General features: G+C 49.9%; 1 protein-coding gene across 8 annotated transcripts in view; it reads right to left on the bottom strand.

Annotated features, from left to right (window-relative positions):
• DGKD (diacylglycerol kinase delta) overlaps nt 1–18,883 on the bottom strand; it is a 110,219-nt gene that overhangs the window by 39,818 nt on the left and 51,518 nt on the right. Inside the window, exon 1 of one of the 8 annotated variants that reach the window (XM_070786921.1) lies at nt 5,731–6,247. The exons of the other annotated variants lie outside the window; for them this stretch is intronic. The gene's annotated coding sequence lies outside the window, so the exon portion shown is untranslated. Of the gene's footprint in view, nt 1–5,730; nt 6,248–18,883 lie in introns of those variants that run through there. 8 annotated transcript variants of the gene reach the window in all.

Raw genomic sequence — 18,883 nt, 5'->3', positions numbered from 1 at the left:
ACAGGCTGCAGGAGGCACCAGGAGGGGGACCTGAGGTCGGCCCCAAGTCCCGCAGGTAACGAGGCAGGGGCCAGGACCCCAGGTCCCCGGGCAGGCTGGTTCAGGCCGGCTCCCAACCCCAATGGTCAGTGGCTCCGCACTTGGATTCCAGGCAAGATTGCCCCGTGAGCGGTGCCAGGAACGGAGGAGCTGAATGTGGGGAAGGAGCTGGCAGTCGCCACAAGTTCTGCTCGGCTCACTGGGAACAGGCCGCGTCTGGCGCACTGCGCTTCCTTTCTGGCAGGAACGCCGGCCAGGAGGGTCAGCCCAAGGATCCTGCGGACGTTTCCCTGAGTCACCTGGCCGCGCCCCCTCCCACTCCCACCAGGTCTCCCAAGGGTTCAAAGCAGAGGGTGGAGAAATGCGATCTGGGGGACGATGATGGGCGGCCCATGATTCACCTGCAAAGGCCTGTCGAGCAGTTTGCAACCGCAGGCCTGGCTGTGCTGCTCATCCGTAAGTGAGACCTCAAATGACAAAAAGACTGCGCTCCTGTGTGCTCTGCCATGCTGCAACTAAGGCCAAACCAAACACCCTCAGCAGTAAGCCACGTGTGCCCCGGAGCCTGGGATGGGCCCGAGGCCGCAACACGCAGGGCGGCCGCCAGGACGGACACGCAGGCCGGGTCGTCAGACCTCACAGACCCAAAAACAACCACAATGACCAGCAGACCTCTGATCCGGGAAGGTGGCTAGACCTACTTTTCCTCTTCCCTCTGGTTTCTTGTTGTTCAGTCGCTAGGTCGTGGCCAACTCTTTGCAACCCCATGGACTGCAGCAAGCCAAGCTTTCCTGTCCTTCACTCTCTTGGATTTTGCTCCAACTCATGTTCATTGAGTCGGTGATACCATCCAACCATCTCACCCTCTGTTGCCCACTTCTCCTCTGGCTAGGTACAGCTAAAATCCTGAACTTAGATATAAAAAATTTTGCAAAGGGTGGAGAGAAGAGGGCCTGAGGGATGACAAGGCACTGAGTTCTCGGGGGTCTCTGTTTGCCCCTGACATCCTAGACAGGGCATTGAGGAAGCCCAGCCAGAAATACCGGTGAGGACAGAAAGAATTTAAAGCTCACCAGAAGCCCACCCTCTCCAGTCATGGCCCCAGGGAAGAGGAGCCTAACCGGGCAGAATCCACAGTAGGGGAGCAGCCAATAACCACTGGACTCCAGCCAAACGGAAACAACTGGGGCACCCACGCCCACCTCCTCAGGCAGCACTAATTAAGGCTCCAGCACCTGCCACGTGCTGTCCAGAGAAGACCAAGCAGGCAAATAAGCACAGAAAAGGGCCCCAACATCAACAGCCGTTCCAGAAATGTTGACCAAAACCACAGCATGACTATACACCTATCAGAATGGACAAAGTTAAAAAGGGACAACACCAAATGCTGGAGATGTGGAGAAACGGACCCGTGTTGTTGGCGGGGATACACGACCACTCTGGGAAACAATGTGACAGTTTCTTTAAACACCAAACATGAAGCTACAAGACAACCCAGCGATTACACTTGGGCATTTTTCCAAAGATGTGAAGACCTGTGTTCACACAAAAACCTGTCCATGAATGTTTACAGCAGCTTTGCTCATAACCACCCAAACCTGGAAAGAAGCCAGATGCCCTTGGGTGGTGAATGATTAAACCCACGGTGGTACGCCCATTCCATGGAACACCACTCCACTGTGACAGTCCAAAAAGAAACTACCACACAGCCCCCTGGGGGCATCTCCAAGGAGCTCTGCTGGGTGAGAAAAGCCAACTCTGAGAGGTTACCTGCTACCCGACCCCATTCACAGAACACTTGAGATAACAAAATCACAGACATGAACAACAGCCTGGAGGTCACCCGGGGTGAAGGCGGGCAGCGGGTGTGGCTGTAAGGGACCACCAGGGATCCCTGTGGAGACGGAGGCCTGGCTCTTGACCCACCATCGCCAGGAGGCTGTGACGTTTTGCTACAGTTTTGCAAGATGTTACCAATGAATGGAACTGGATAAAACAATGGATATCTGCATTATTTCACTTCCATGTGAATCTGAAAAGATCTCCAAAGATTTAATTAAAAATAAGTAACCACAATCAACATTTTCTAGTAACTAACATGTTTAAATGAAATGTCAAACATTCAGAACCATACTGTGTTTCTTAAGAACTGTAGTGTAAGTGGACTCAGCACAGGTTAAAAGGATACTCTTCTCTTGCTGAAGTCCTGTATTTGTAGGACTCATGAGATTCAACCTGACTTGCCAAGGAAATATGTGGACACGCCCTGGGTACACCATCTCTAAGAACGCCAAATTGGGTCCTCCCCACGTGACAGGAGGGTCACAGGGCGTGCCCTTTTCCGGTTGCGACACGTGGCCTGGTAGTCGCACCTGCACGAGTCAGAGCCCCGGAAATGGCAGGACTCGCTCCTGCACACACCATGGCTTGGGAACTCAGTGAAGCCCTATCTTATGTCAGCCACAAACCTCAGGTCCTGCCCACAAACGGCACTGCACTTCCTGGGGGACCGGCCCCAGCGCCCCTCCCACAGCAGGTGTGCTCTGGGAGCAACCAGGAACATCACCCAGACAAGCTGCCCCCAGCTCCAGATTCACAGGGCCCAGTGCCCACCAACAGGTCCACGCACATACCGAGACACCTCCTCTCGCCAACTGCCCCCCACTCCCCCTCCTCCTCTCCCCCGAGGCCTCAACCACCCCTCCCCTCCTACACCCAACCCTCATCTCCAGGCTCCAAATTCTTCCTTTCCTCTGAGAAATAAATTCAAGCAGTCCTCCATGTGAACAGACAGACAAGATGCTTGTTCCCTGGAGCTGACATTCAAATTCAGATGGGAAACCAATACTGTGATAAAGAAGTAAATTACCTAACGCAGAGTGTAGTACTGGTGGTGAATCTATGGGAATAGGAGACTGACCAGAAAAAGGAGGTCAGGGAGGGGACTGAGGTGGGCCTCACTGGAAAAGACTGGAAGGTGTGGGAGAGAAGTGCCTGAAGCAGGAGCACGGCTGCGGGCTGGGGCCAGTGAGCTGGGGCGAGGCCCCGGGGTCCCGAGCACCCTGTGGGCGCCTGTTACAGAGTTCTGGCTTTTGCTCCCAGTTAAACGGGGGGGTGCACAGAGCTTATGAGCAGAAGGCTGACCCCTGACTTGGGTTGAAAAGCATCATTCTGGTTGCTGTACTGAAAACTGGGCGTAGGAGGCAGGGCAGAAGTCAGGGAAGCCTAAGGGAAGGTGCTCAGCAACCCCATCAAGGGGCGGAAGCGGCTGGACTCTCACCCTCCCTGTGGGCCCTGACAGAGCCAGCAGGGGCCCCTGGAGCAGCCGGGGAGGTGAGTGGCCATCTCGGGATGGGGAAGGCTGCAGGCTGGCTCTGCAGCTGGCAGGGGAGGGGCAGAAGTTCAATTCTGGACGTGCTGGGGTTTGGGTATCTATCAAAATCTTGACCGTGCACAGTATTTTATCTCACCCATGAGGTTTTGTCACCTTGCCATCAGCCCAGCTACATTAAAAAAAAAAAAAAATGGTGAGTTGCTTAAAAAAATAGTTTTGCAGAACAATTTGACAATATCTCATCAAGCTAAAGACACACACACCTGGCAATTCTGCCCTTAGAAGCAAACTCGAGAGAAATGCATGCTGTGTGCCCAGCAAGACGAGCAGAAGACTGCTCCCAGCAGCACTGCCTGTAGCACTGAGATCTGGGAAAACAAGTCAGCAGTGGGATGCGTCACCCACCAATCCCCAACGCCAGCCACAAAACTAACCCTGGAGCACTGTGAGCCTCAACTCACTGTACTTGTGAAAAGTTCTGAGGCTCACATCCCGCCCCCTGGAAATTCTGGTTTAATTCTAGAGATCAGGAATCTGTCATTTTAAACCTTGAACCCCTTAACTAAAGGTGAATGAGTCCACGTGGATAAAACTGAACCATGATGCTGAGTGAGGAAAAGCAAGCTGCAGGAGATGTGTAGTGCAATACCATTTATCAAAAATGTTTAAACTGGCGCAACTATACTGTGTACTGTTTATACCAGCACTAAGGTAAAGAAAGTATCAAAAACACAAAAACAAACGACAGGTGTGGTGCCCGACCTCAGGGGAGGGAGGGAGGGAGGAACAGGACGACAAAGGGCACACAGAGGGCTCCATGAACACTCAGAGCGCCTCTTTCTCCGGCTGGGGCATGGACAGAGTTGTTCAAGTTACTTTTTGAATGCTTGAAATATTCAACAATTTTTTTAAAAGTTCAATCTCTTGGCACAAAAGTGTGCTCAAATATGCAGGCCAGAACTAGAGATGCACACTATGTTTTGTATCTGTATAGCAGTTACACTTACACAATGTGTACAATTTACTGTCCTTCCAGTTTACAGTAGAAATTTACAGTTTGCCTTGTGAGTTATAGCTTGGCCTTACAGAAGGGAATGGGTCAACCTGAAACCACGCCTGCAGACGGACTCTGCTGGTAAAACCCGGGCACCACTGGGAGCCTGAGCTTGGCAGGCGTGCGCTCCTTCTCTCGGCGCGCAGAACGCCCCCCTCTGGCGCGCGTGGCAGTCACACGCCCGCGCTTCTGCGCCTGCCATGCGTCTCACGGCAGACACAACTGTTCCTAATTTGCCTCTCAAATCTCTCATCCCAGAGTAGATATCCGAGTCCTAAAAGAGCTGGCTGAGTGTGTGAAAATAAAGTTGACGCTTTATGAAGGGAGAACGGGGGAGGCGCTGGCAGGGCCGCTCAGAAGGAAGCTTTTGGAGCCCAGCAGAGAGACTTCTCTCCCAGCACACCCCGCGCCAACCACCGGGAGCTCCCATCAGACCCAGAACCTTCCTTTGGGAGCGTTCTCAGAGCCACCGAGGAGCTCGTCCTATTGCTCAAAGGACAAGCCAGCTCCCTCAGCTCAGGACAGAGGAACGAGAGGTGCGGACAGAGGGCCACAGGGCGGGGCGGTCACGACAGACCAAGACATCTGAGGGCCACTGTCCCCCACAGGCTCGACTTCCCAGCCTCAGGGTGACCCCCGGTGACTGCTGTCAGCGTCCCCAGCTGTCTCCTGTGGTCCTCCAGCAGGAAGGACTGATCCCAAGGCCGCCACAGGTCAGGGCAGGTGAGGGGACCATGAGCGCCAAGGGCTGGCTTCCGGGCTGCTCACCCATGTGATGGCATAGTCAGGGCAGACCCCTGGGCACATGGCAGGACATCCAGCAGCCCAAGTGGACACCTGGTCAACACGTGCCTGAAGCACCATCTGACAGGACTGGGCAAAAATCCCCCGCACCTATGGTCCTAGGAATGAGGACTGGGCGCCGCTCCCCACCCCCGGGCAGACTGCCTGAGGCTCCTCTGTGCTTGGGGACCTGCGTGAAGTTTCTCCTCTGACAAAGCTCCGACAATGGAAATTCAGACAATGGAAATTCATCACCAAGATGTGTATCTGATGTGCGGGCTTTCTAACCTGGCCAGGGGGTGACCAGAGAGCGCTTCTAGCCCGTGGGTGAAGTCACACCATCAAGCCCGGGGCTTTTAAAATCCCAGCCTTCCGCTTCTAAGAAACAGAAGACACAAACCAGCCCTCTAGAGGTACTGATGACAACCTACAACTCATCCCACTTCACTTTAAATCCTTGTAACTTCTTCCCCACACAGCTTCCCACGGCCTCGTCACTCACCACTCCTGGAACTCTCACCTGCTGCTCTTCCAACTTTCAGAACGTTTGCCAACTGCTCAGAGTGGGTCAGAATCGAAGTGGCTCAGCAAAAAAAAAACAAAACTCAGGTTCTAAAGCCGATGGGCAAGAACCTGCGGGTCACTGCAGTAGACCAGAGACAGGGAGCAGCCATCAGCACGACGCAGTTCAGCCACCAACCAAAAGAAGAACTGAGGGACCGTGTCCACGGGATTAGGAACCTGGAAATACTCAGCTAAATATAGCTCCCCGGGCCGCAGGGCTGGGAAAGGTGGCCGAGAATAAGCATCTGGGCACTCGGTCATCTCTGTCACTTCCTGTTACTCACGTCCTGCTGTTCTGATGTTACCCGAGACGCTGGGCTCAACACACACATCCCCACCTGGAAGCCCCCGGAGACACAGGCCATTCACAACAGCTGGGATGTGCGTCGACAACGGACTTCCTCACACAGTGTCGTATGAAACACAAAAATAGACACCGTGGCGCAAACAAGCTCCTGGGGGGGCGCTGAGGGAAAGCAGTGGGGACACCGGCCCAGACCCCCAAGGTCCCCACCACGCCGCCCCCGGAGAGGAACTGGCCCGACGCCGACAGGACCCCTTCCTCCCCGAAGCGGCACCTTGCCTTGCGAGTGGAGGGCAGCTGCCTCGGGTCAGCATTGGGGGCACAGAGGGGTCCCCACCACCACTGCCATTCAACCTGCCCAGGGGCCCGCGGCATCCAGTGAGAGCCAGCACCTTCTGCCAGGCCCACCACCCGACCCTCCTGGGGACACTGGCCAGGGGACCACACGGGACGCCCAGGCAGGCAGCAAAGCCAAGCGGGCCACAGAGCCAAGGCACAGGGCACCTATCGGAAGGCTGAGTTTTCAAAAGAAACAAAAAGTAAAGGGAAGCAAAATGTAAAAGTTATGCCTAAAACTGAAATCTGATGAAAGTATTTCAAGTTACTCATCTATTCAGTATTTCAGCACTGCCTCACTGGCTGTGGAATGTGTTCAAAGTGAGGGAAACCTTAGAGATTAGTGGTAGCCCTGATCAGGGTGGCAGAGGCAGAGAGCTGTCGGGGGGAGGGGTGTCATCACTCACAGAGGGCACCCAGGGGTGGGGGTAGAGCGCCAGAGGCAGGAAACGGGAGACCGGCGGGCAGAACGCAAAAGACAAAACGACAAGATCTAACATGGTTCCAACAGAAGAATGTTAGAAACAGCCGAAAACTCCGAACAAAAACTGGGCAGTGGTGAAATACATATATCAGGACGCTTTGTACAATGGAACACCACTCAGTCAGTTTCTAAAAGGACGATGAAATACTAGACAAACAAACAAAAAGGGACAGTGAGAAGGTACATTTATGCATTATGTTATGAACAGGTATGTTCATAATATAACAAATGTTAAAAGGTTACAAATTAATAGGCATAACTGATTCCGCTTTTGTACACACTGTTGTTGTTGTTAAGTCACTAAGTTGTGTCCAACATTTTCGCCCACCAGGCTCCTCTGTCAATGGGATTTCCCAGGCAAGAATATTGGAGTGGGCTGTCATTTCCTTCTCCAGGGGAATCTTCCCAACCCAGGGACCCAACCCGTGTCTCCTGCATTGGCAGGTGGATTCTTTACCATTGAGCCACCAGGGAAGCCCCAAAAGTGTATGTACTCATAGTCATAGAAAAACGCCTACAATCCGTGTCTGCATCAACATCTCTGAGCCTCAGCACACCCTGGGCCCGGTATGTCTTTGTCACAGGACGGACCCCACAGAGCTGCGGGGTGTTGGCGAGCACCCACGGACACACCAGGGGCACACCCTCAACAACCGCCCCCCGCTCCTCACTGTCATGGGCCAAAACAGCTCCGACTGCCGAATGTCCTTCTGTGGGCAAACCTCTCCTTCGACTCCTGAATCCACCCCGCGCCCCCTGTGTCTGAGAACCACAGGTCTCCATAATGGTGTTTGCATCTATGATCTCAGTGATAAGACTACTGAGTGCTTTTTGTTTGTTTTGGTTATGTGTGCTTATTTATAAAGAATGGGTTATTTGCATAAAAAACTGAATAAAAGAATGATCGCAGCACTGGTAAAGCACTGCAGGTATTTTTCCTATAATGCAAAATTAAGTTGCAGAAAATTCTCATATTCTGCAAAAGTGCACAATAAAAACACTAAGTCTCCTGGGAAAGGATGAGCTGGGGAGGACCACTCAGAACCTATGCGGTGCTGCAGCCGAGCACTAAGAGCACAGCAGACAGTCCTGACGGACTTTAAAGCACAGGAGGAACTACAACAGTCAACGCAGAACCTAATGTTTCCAAAACAATGATTCGTGCAGGCAAACTGCTGCCGCTGCGTTGAGGAGCCTGCACGATGCACGGGGGCCGAGGAGCCAGCATGACACACAGAGAGGAGCCTGCACGCCACACAGAGAGGAGCCTGCACGACGCACAGGGGCCAGGCTCCGAAGAGCGACCTGCAGACCTCACACGCAGGGCCGCGTGCTTCCCAGCCGCCCGAGCCCTGCTGCTGGTGACCCGGGCTTTCTGCTGCGGGGTCAGGGCCGCGCGCCTGCCTGGCTGCCCGAGTCCCGCTGCCAGTGGCCTGGGCTTTCTGCTGCGGGGTCAGTACTCGGTTTGTTAGAGAAACACCCCACAGCAGAAAGGACCATGACTGCATCCCCCTCTTGGCCACCACACAGGAGGAACAATTAGTTCAAAAGTCATTAGTTCAAACACCTAGAACTATTATCATCCAAGTGATAATGAACTCTAAGCAAAGGGTCCTGGCAACGGATCCTGAGGGGCTGAGCGGATAGAGGGAGCGGAAGGGGCACACCTGGGCAATCTAACCTGGCAGCCACCATGTGCCACAATTTACCTGTTTCCTTTGGGACTGCCGCTGTTCAGTAGCTAAGTGGTGTCGGATTCTTTGCAACCCCACGCACTGCAGCACGCCAGGCTTCCCTGTCTTTTGCTATTTCCTGAAATTGGCTCACACTCATGTCCACTGCGTCGGGGATGCAATCCAACCATCTCGTCCTCTGGGATTATTTGATGATAAATCTGCATAAACTCAGGTGCATCCAGAGTAACCTTACAGCTAGCAACTACGGAGGGGAGGGGAGGGGAGGGGACTCATATGCAACCTCTACAGGCCAAGGTCTGCCTGCCACGCACTTCTCTCATCGAAGGTCAAGCTAGTCAGGCTGTCACACTTCTGAGAGCAAAGTGGCCTGAGGTCAGACCACCTCCTCTGCTGAGTCACCAGGGGTCTGACCTTGGGACAAAGTCTTGTGCACACCTTGACTGATGAGCTGATTTCAGGCTGTCTGTTCGTTAAGTAAACTGCGGACCAGCTACCAGGCAGCATGCCATGCAGCCAGAAAACAAACAAAACACCACGGAAATAAACAAGGTTTACAAAAAATTTATAAAAGGGCATATTTGTATTGCACTTCTGTGTTAAAGAAAAAAAAAATACATATTTAAAGGGCAGGACACACACACACAGCCCATAAAATTAGAAGTTAACATTTCAGGTTTTTTCCCTTTTCCTTCTGTTATTTTCCAAAGTGTCTACAGTAAACAGGTATTTTGTAAATTATCTATGCTTCTTTTTTTTCCTACAAAACCAACATCTGGGACAAAAATTACTAGCTGCCTACACAACTAGCATTTTCAGTTCTTCCTCACAAGTGGACTGAGCGGCTCCCGATGGCTCCGAGATAACAGAGCACACCCCCGCCCCCCGGCCCCCTGAGCTGCGGACACAACACAGGCACAAGCTGATGTGCTGGGGGAGCCTCCGGGAAAGCCCCTGGGGATGACACAGCTGCAGCCCCTGCCCGCCTGCTCCCTGCAGCCCCTGCACAGGTATCTGGCCCCTGGAAGGGGCCCCGAGACCCTGCTAACTGTGCTTTCCAAAAAGAGAAAAACAAACTTCTGCCTTATTTAAACCACTGTCACCTGGGTTTTCAGTTAAACACACCAAACCTGATCTGAATTAAGATGGCATATCCATCATCCCACAGAGAAGAAAACCAGGCACGGCGACTGAGCCTTCTTTGTGCTCCAGGTAAAGAACCTGCTTTACTTGGTTAAGAACTGAAGACTCTCCACTCAATCGGCAGCAGCATCTGGCAGGCCTGATTTAACAGAGGACAGTCAGGAAGAAATAACAGCACCACGGACCAAACATGAGACGTCAGACGGGGCTGGGCAGACTGCGGCCTGCCTCCTGTTCTTCAAATAAAGTTTTATTAGAACACAGCCACACCTGCTCTTTACGCCTCAGGCTGCGGCAAACAGCCGTAGAGACCCAACAGCCGGCAAGGCCTAAAGTCCTAGGCCCTTCAGAGAAATTTGCTAACCTCAGACATATGTCATTCCATATAGCTTAGGAGGAATATGAAGAGAACTCACTAACTATAAACAGATAAGCAAAAAGGACAAACTACACAGCTCAGGGAACTATATCCAATACCCTGTAACAGCCTATGAGAGCAAAGACCTGAAAAAGATCGCGTATGTATATATGCATAGACGAACCACTTTTGCTGGACACCTGAAACTAACAAAGCGTTATAAATCAACTGTACTTCAGGTTTAAAAAAAAAAAAGACTTTGGTGTGGCGGTGTCAAATGCAATTTGCTGCATAGAAGACGGAATTTTCACCTTGTCCCTTTTCTGACTCTGGTTCCTTCAGGGAGGGTCCTGGCTCTGTTCCCAAGGGAGTCCAGAGAGCCTGGCAGGTAGTCTTCACCCAACAGTCAATGACAGAACGGAACGCTTCCCCGAACATGAAAGGCCACCTCTGAAAACCGTGTGTGCGTCCCCAAACTTGCCAACAATTTAGGATGAAAACCTTACAAAGTGAAAACCACCACGATACTACACACTTCTGCGGTGCTCCCCTGGTGGCGCCGAACCTGCCTGCCAAGGCAGGGGACACAGGTTTGACCCCTGGTCCGGGAAGACCCACCTGCCGCGAAGCAACTAAGCCGGTGGGCCACAACTACAGAGCCCACGCGCCGCACCGACTGGAGCCCTCGAGCCTGGCTCTGCGCCTGCAGGCTGTGTGGCCCTGGGCAGCCATCCCCTACATGTGACAGGGGCTGGAACAGATGGCTGTCCAGCTGCTCTGCAAGGAGAAGCCCGTGCACCGCAACTCCAGGGCAGCCCTGTGCGCCCCAAGTGGGCAAGGCCGCGTGGAACAAGAAGGACCCAGCATAGCCGAAAACAGATAAATATAAATAAATAAATCTTTAAAAAAGAAACAAATAAAAAAACAATACATATGTCCACATGACTCCTCCAACGCATCCTCCCCTGCCCCACATGGACTCTCTCAATGCAGTCCCCACTGTGGCCTGAGGACCCCCAGGCTCTCCAACCTCACCGAGACTCAGTCTGGGGGCTAAAGAGCCTGGGGAAAAGACGACACCTCATGCTGACTGCTCTTCGGTCTTGCTCCTGGCAAAGCACTAGGCTAGCAGGAACAAGTCTTTCCAGCCCCTCCCCAACCCCCCCACCCCACCCTGGGGAGAGGGCCTCACCACTACCCACCAGGCAACGAAAGGGGTGGTAACTCCTTCCCCCAAAACTGAGTCTAAGGAAAACATCTTCAGACATGCTAACACTGCGTTAAAGAAGCCACCACCACCATGTGAAGGTTTCAGGTCTGAAGGTGTGAAGCAGGCTGGAGGAGGAGACAAGATGGGGATGGCTGGATCTGAGCTGCTGTGCCCGCAGCTCAGTCGTCACGTGGTCCTGCTTGGGTTTGGCCGGAAGGTGGGGTGCGCATGACTGGATAGCCACCAGTTCTAACTCCATGTCTCACGTGGGGGATGGCTGCCCAGAAGGGGCAGGTGGCTCCCCAGGGCCACACAGCTAGTAGGAGGCAGAGCCAGGGCCAGTTGAGACATACCCAGAAGACAGCTGGCCACACACTGTGTCCAGGGCAATCGTGGCCCATGGAGCACCCTCCTGAAGGGAGGGAAGGAGTGCCTGCCCAATCTCGGGGTCTGGGGGAATCTGTGTGCTGGCACGTGGACCCAGCGCTCTTAATTACCACGGGAGGCTGCTGCCATCCGGCCTGCGCCCAGGAAGGAGACAGGCCTCTGAGAAGCACAGCGGCTGTTCTCAGCTCCCGGTGCTGGGGGAGCCCTGGCTCCCACACCCACATCTGCTGCTGCACTGCAGGTGCACACAGACAGGGAGTGGGCACCAGCCCCCCTCCCGGATGCCAGGGACCTGAATGGAGGACACACGCCCCCTCAGAGAGGCCCAGGCCGATCTCCTGCCTCCTCGCACACCCTGCCTGACGGCCTGCACTGGGTGCAGGGCTCTCGCTGGGAGGCAGTCCATGGAAGGGCATCTCGGGCACATCCCAGCCAGGCAGGTAACCCACAGGCAAGGTAGCTTTCGGGATAACGCCCCTCACCAATAACCACGCCCCTCCTAGCTTTAACAGTTCACCCCTGTCCTCTGACCAAGCTTTCTGTACTCCTCTGGTATATCAAGTATATTTAAAAAAAAAAAAAAAATGAAAAGACATAACCCCAACCACAGGATTTAACATTTAAAAAAAAAGAAAGAAAAAGGCTGAAGATAGTTCTTCCCCCTGCAAGCCCTGACTCAGAGGGTCTGCCTACCAGGGCAGTGGACAGCTGTGGCGAGAGGGCAAGGCATGAGGGTTGGCCAAAGCCAGCTGGCCTGACTAGGGAGCCACCTCCCTCTGTCATGACACAGCTGTGACACAGTCCCACGCGGATGGAGGAGAGAGGAGATTTCCAGAGATGTCGAGGGATGGAGACAGGGCCAACAACAAACTGATCAACCCAACAGATATTTCCGGAACACCTACTTGGTGCCAGCATGACTCAGGGGGCTGGAATGAAGACAGTCAGCAAGCCCAGGACACCCCCCATCTCAAGGAGTTCACACCCCTCCCTCCAATACAGAGAAAACCCTGGGCGGAAGGAGTGAGGACGCTGTCGATGGAGACAAGAAACACAGAAGTCTGAAGGGCCTGTGTCCATTTAACAATTTATTATCAAATTTTTCAAGTTATTAATCAAAAACCTTCCCAAATAGAAAAATCCATACTGAGTTTCACTGGTCAATTCCAGCAAAAAATTAAGAAAGAAGTGGGCTTCTCTGGTGGCTCAGATGGTAAAGCATCTGCCTGCAATGTGGGAGACCTAGATTTGATCCCTGGGTCCGGAAGATCCCCTGAAGAAGGAAATGGCAACCCACTCCAGTACTCTTGCATGGAAAATTCCATGCATGGAGGAGCCTGGTAGGCTAGAGTCCATGGGGTTTGCAAAGAGTCAGACACGACTGAGTGACTTCACTAACACCAAACTGGATCAGAAAAAGAGGCAGGAACAAAGATCCCCACTGTTTGATAATGCGAGCTAAAATGTTTTATAAAACCAGCTTACTCTAAGTGCCAAACTTGACCAAAAAAAAAAAAATTACAGATCAGGATCTCTCATGGATATCTTAGATCCAAAAGTCCCTAACAATATAAAAGCAAACTGAATCTAATCATTAAGTAAAAGGATAACATATCATGAGGAAATAGGGTTTATGCCAGGAATACAAGGTTGGTTTAACATTCGAAAATCAATTTCATTTGTCTTTTTAACAAATGAAGAAGAAAATTCATATGATCACTTCAACAGATACCAAAAAAGCATCTGACAAAATTCAGCACCCATTCATAATAAAAATCCTCAACAAACAAGAAAATCCTCACACTGATGAAGGCTACCCACAAAAAGTCTACAGCTAACATACTCGACGGTGAAGTGCTAAGCTGCTGTTAATACTGGAAGAAAGGAAAGGATTTCTACTTTCACTACTTTTATTCAACATTATACTGGCAGTCTGCACTTCTGCAATGAGACAAGAAGAAGAAATATAAGGCAGCTGGAACAGAAAGAAGTCAAGCTGTCCCACTCTGTAGATGATATGACTATTTATACAGAGACTTCTGGGGAATCTACAAAACAACTCAGTTCAGTCGCTCAGCTGTGTCCGACTCTTTGCGACCCCATGAATCACAGCACACCAGGCCTCCCTGTCCATCACCAACTCCCGGAGTTCATGCAAACTCATGTCCATCGAGTCGGTGATGCCATCCAGCCATCTCATCCTCTGTCGGCCCCTTCTCCTCCTGCCCCCAATCCCTCCCAGCATCAGAGTCTTTTCCAATGAGTCAACTCTTCGCATGAGGTGGCCAAAGTATTGGAGTTTCAGCTTCAGCATCAGTCCTTCCAATGAACACCCAGGACTGATCTCCTTTAGGATGGACTGGTTGGATCTCCTTGTGACTACTAGAACTATTAAGTTATTTTCCAAGATCACAAGACCCACTGTTTGCAGCAAACAACTGGAAAATATTTCTACTTCATTTAATAGGCACAAAAAACAGACTATGTAGAAATTAATCTAAGAAAAGATATTAAAGGTATCCACAATGAAAACTATAAAATTTTGCTGGGAGAAATTAATGATCTAAATAAATACCAAGACATACGACAATCATCGGTAAACTCAGTGTTATTAAGACATGAGCTCTCTCCAAAATGAACTTACAGATTCAATACAATCTCAGTCAAGATTCCAGCAGGCCCTTTTAAAATAGAAACTGACCAGTTAATTTTTACTTATATTAAAAATGTAAAAGTTTTATAATAACCAAAGCAATTTTAAGAAAGAAAAAGAGTTAAGAGGGCTTGCCCTGATTTCAACACTTACTGTAAAGTAATAGTAATAAAATAAAGTATGGAATTAGGATAGGGGCAGACATAGATCAATGGAACAGAATAGAAAATCTGGAGATAAATTTACAAATATATAGTCAACTGACTTGACAAAGGTGTGAAGGTTAATTCAATGTGGAAAGGAAAGTCCCTTTAACAAATGCAGTTGGAACAACTGAACATCCATATGGGCGAAAAATGAACATCAACTCTTTACCTCACATTATACATTAAAATTTAACCATAAATCGTAACTGTAAAACCTAAAACTGCAAAACTTTCCGAAGAAAATCTTTGCAATGCCGCAGTAAAAAATGGTTTCTTGGATAGGACACGAGAATGAACCATAAAGAAAAAAACTGATCAACTCAATTTCACCAAAAAGACTCCACTCTTCTAAAGACGCTATTAAGAAAAAGGCAGTATGACCAGGAAAAGCATTCACAACACATATATCACAAACTAATATCCAGAATATATAAAGAGCTCTTACAACTCAGTAATAAGACAGGTCAATGCAAAAATGGACAGATGACTCTATCATACATTTCACAAAAAGACATACAAATAGTCTATAAGCACATGAAGAGATGCCGACATCACCTGTCGTCAGGGGAAGACAAACTAAAACCACAGTGAGATACTACTGTGCATCTATTAGCATGTGTAAAACAAAAGACGAGCACACCAAGTGCTGGAGAGGTGGGAGCAACCGGAACCCTCAGGCAGTGCTGGCGAGAATGTGACGTTCCAAGCACTCAGGAAACGTAACACCTACTATATGACCCAGCAATTCTGATACTTAGGCATTTACACAAGGAAAATGAAAACACAAGTCCACACAAAGATTTGTATATTAATGCTCGCGGCAGCTTTGATCACAATACCTCCAAGCTGGAAAGTGCTCGAACGGCCACCACAGGTAAACGGATCAACAAATCGGGGGTACAAATTATGATACACCCAACATGGAAAACTTCAAAACTGTTATGTTAACCAAGCCAAAGAAGCCAGACAGTAAGGGAGAAATATATACATATATATATATATATATACACACACACACACACACACACACATACATACATACATAAAATGTCATTATTCAATTAAGGAAACTTTCAGGGGGATGGAAACGTTTGTTACCCTGTGCTGTCACTTTCAACAGAGGGGGGTGTGTGTGTGTGTGTGTGTGTGTGTGTGCATGCATGCATGTGCATAACAAACTCATCAAGCTGTACCCTTTAAACAGTGCAGTTCATTGAACAGCAATTAAGATTCAACTAAGCTATAAAAAGTTTTAATGCTGATCTATCTCAGGGCACTTGACAGGGTGAACCTTTCTCTGAATGACTAGATGACCACAGAGTTCATCATCCAAGCCAGGAAATTTTCTGCAAATCAAAGTGGGTGCTAAAAATAATTAACGGCTGTTAAATCATCTACAACCGGGTGTGTCAACTGGCAGTGACAGGGAAGCCAGCACTTACAGCTTTGGGAACAACAAATACCCAATCTACTCCTTGGTGTGATTAGATAACCTCGTGCATATAGTAATCTGTAAAGCTCACTCCTCAGAGGACAGAGCGCCAAGCTGGCGACAGCCTCAAGGGTCAGCTCTCCCAGACCCTTCTTTTCCAGTCAAGGAAGCAATCCTGGTTTTTTCAGTGTCAGGGACCGCAAAGATGTCAAGGTTCCTGCCTCACGGTCAGTATCCCTTCAGTCCCTCCAAAGGTGAGGAGGGAGCCGCCTCCACTTCTGTTTTCCAAATGTCCAATCACTCTGAGTCGCCATGATTAGGCCTTTGCAGACAGAGGACAATTCAGAAGCAGAGCAGACAGTGCCCAGACACCTGCCGCTTTTCTAACGCAACTGCAGCCTGGGTGGAGGTGAGCCCGTGTGCCCCGGAGCGGTTCAGCGAAGGCAGTTCCCCGCCTTGCCCGAGCCCCTCTACTCCTGGCTGCCTCTTGAGGTTTAGCTAAACGTCCTGTAAGAACTAGGACAGCAGTTCAGGATCACGTGTTTCTTTTTGAGTTTACATTTCAAACCAGGTGCTTCGTCTGTGAAAGAAGAGGGGTTACTGAGTCAAAAACCAGCACCGCCTCCCCACCACCAAGCAGGGAATTCTCTTAACTTGATAAAAAGTTGTTTCAAGACAATAAAAAGATCCCACTACTCTATGTGCTCTGAAACAACAGATTATTCTAGAACAGAAAAGAAAGATTAAAAAAAAAATTATACCCTACAGAATGTACCATTTTCCTAACTTTCAAGAAAAAAAAAAACATACATACAGGACTCGGCTTGATCATATCCTTAGACATTTACCAAATATTTACAAAACCTAGACATTTACCTGAACATTTACTAAAGAATATCAGGTAAAGAAAGACTAAAATTATTAATTTCTTGAACAACCTAAGAAAAATCCAATGAATCTATGTTACCATCCCCACTATTTCTTTTTTCAAAGAACTCTTTGCAAAAGTCCTAGAGTCAAACTACAGTCTCTCAACTGTCCTTTGTTTCGTCTGTCACTTGTAAACAAAGACAATCAGAAGTGTTAACAATGACACACACCTATATACACAACCGTACATACACACATACCACACATATACACACACACCCCCCAACAGTATTGTGAAAACAGCTTAAATTTCATAAATGCAACTCCTACTCAATAATAACACACAGCCCAGGCAAGTAACAGCGTCCGCTTCCACCCTCAATTCTAAATATATTTGACAGACACCACAATTAGTTCCACCGCTCACCAGCCAGGCTTCCAGAAGACAGTGTTCTTTCTTGGTGCCTGCTTGGAGCAGCTGTAAGAACTAAGCGCTGAGCTCTCACGTGGAGTACCCAGCTCTTTGGACCATCGGTGTCACAGAGCAGGTGCTGCCTTCAGCAAAACCCCACACTTAGCAAACACACAGCCACCAATTTGGCTCAAAGCCGCTTCTTCCTGCTTCTTGAAACTGAGAACAGAGTGGATTATAAAGCACGGGGTTCACTAGAGTAGCTTCCGCCTGCAGCTGTTCTCCTAGCCCTGCTCCACCATCTAAGGCATGTTCTAACAATCAGAGGCACTTTATTCACTAAGCACCTACTATGTGCCAGGTGCTGCCACCCACCGCCTGGAGGTGTGAGACTGAGCTGCCCCTGCTTTTCCAACAGGAGAGTGAGGCTACAGGTGTGAGAAGCTGGGACAGCACAGCTGATGGCCGACACAGCGAGGGCGGGAGGACTGGGTCTCCCGAGCTCCATGTTCGGGCGGGGAGCAGGGCAGTGCACTCAGATGGCAGGAGCCGCTGTCCCCACACGGGCCTTCCCGTCTGGCAGGGCTTCTGCGGGACTTATGGGACAGCCCCGGCCCACAAGCACAACCTTCCCACCCCAGATCCAGGCCAGCAGTCACAGAAATTGGGAAGAGCTTTTCCATGCAAGGACATCTGCCAATTATATATATAGCTTTTCCTCTCTCTGAGCCAAACTGACTGGTGTAGGGGTTTTGCCCAGGAAATATCTGAGCTCCAAACAAGCTGGAAAGGAAAACTGATGTTGAAATCCGGATAAAGGTCACGGTTGCTCACCAAAGGAGCAGTGCCTGACCACCCTACAGGCTGACATCTGCTGGGGACAGCTGAGAGACTCGGGTCTGGGGTTTATAGGCCCCACACAGGCCTACAAAGGGACTCCCATTCATTCAACAGACTCGAATGCCGAATAGACGAGATATAAAATAACTAAAAAGACTAGATAAATCCATTACATAGCTCCTTTTTTATTTAGGGTTACCGTGTGTGCGTGCTAGGTTGCTTCAGTCATATCTGACCCTGTGTGACCCTATAGACAGTAGCCCAGCAGGCTCTTCTGTCCATGGGATTCTCCAGGTGAGAATACTGGAGTGGGTTGCCATGCCCTCCCCTTCAGGGGATCTTCCCGACCTAGGGACCGAAACTGTGTCTCTTACGTCTCCTGCATTGGTAGGCGGGTTCTTTACCACCAGCAGCGGCTGGTTATAGGGTTACCAGGTTATAACTAATTAAAAAATGAAAAGCAAAATATAAAGGAAAACCAAATGTTAATGTAAAATAAGATAATTAAATAAAGGTATGGCTGGACGGCATCACCGATGCAATGGACAAGAACTTGGCCAAACTCCAGGAGATGGTGAGGGACAGGGAGGCCTGGCATGCTGCAGTCCATGGGGCTGCAAAGCGTCAGACACGACTGGATGACTCAACAACATAAAGCTTATAGCTTTAATTACATTTGTTTTCTCTTTACATTCTATTTTTCCGGTTTTTATTAGTTATTTGCCTGATAATCTTAAGGATAATTCTTTTCTGATACCTACTCTTCAGTTGCAGATGCTA

Source organism: Bos indicus, chromosome 3 (assembly GCF_029378745.1).
Source record: "Bos indicus isolate NIAB-ARS_2022 breed Sahiwal x Tharparkar chromosome 3, NIAB-ARS_B.indTharparkar_mat_pri_1.0, whole genome shotgun sequence".
Taxonomy (NCBI): Eukaryota; Metazoa; Chordata; class Mammalia; order Artiodactyla; family Bovidae; genus Bos; species Bos indicus.
The sequence above is the reverse complement of the archived record's forward strand: the minus strand, read 5'-3'. Positions and strand labels throughout refer to the sequence as shown.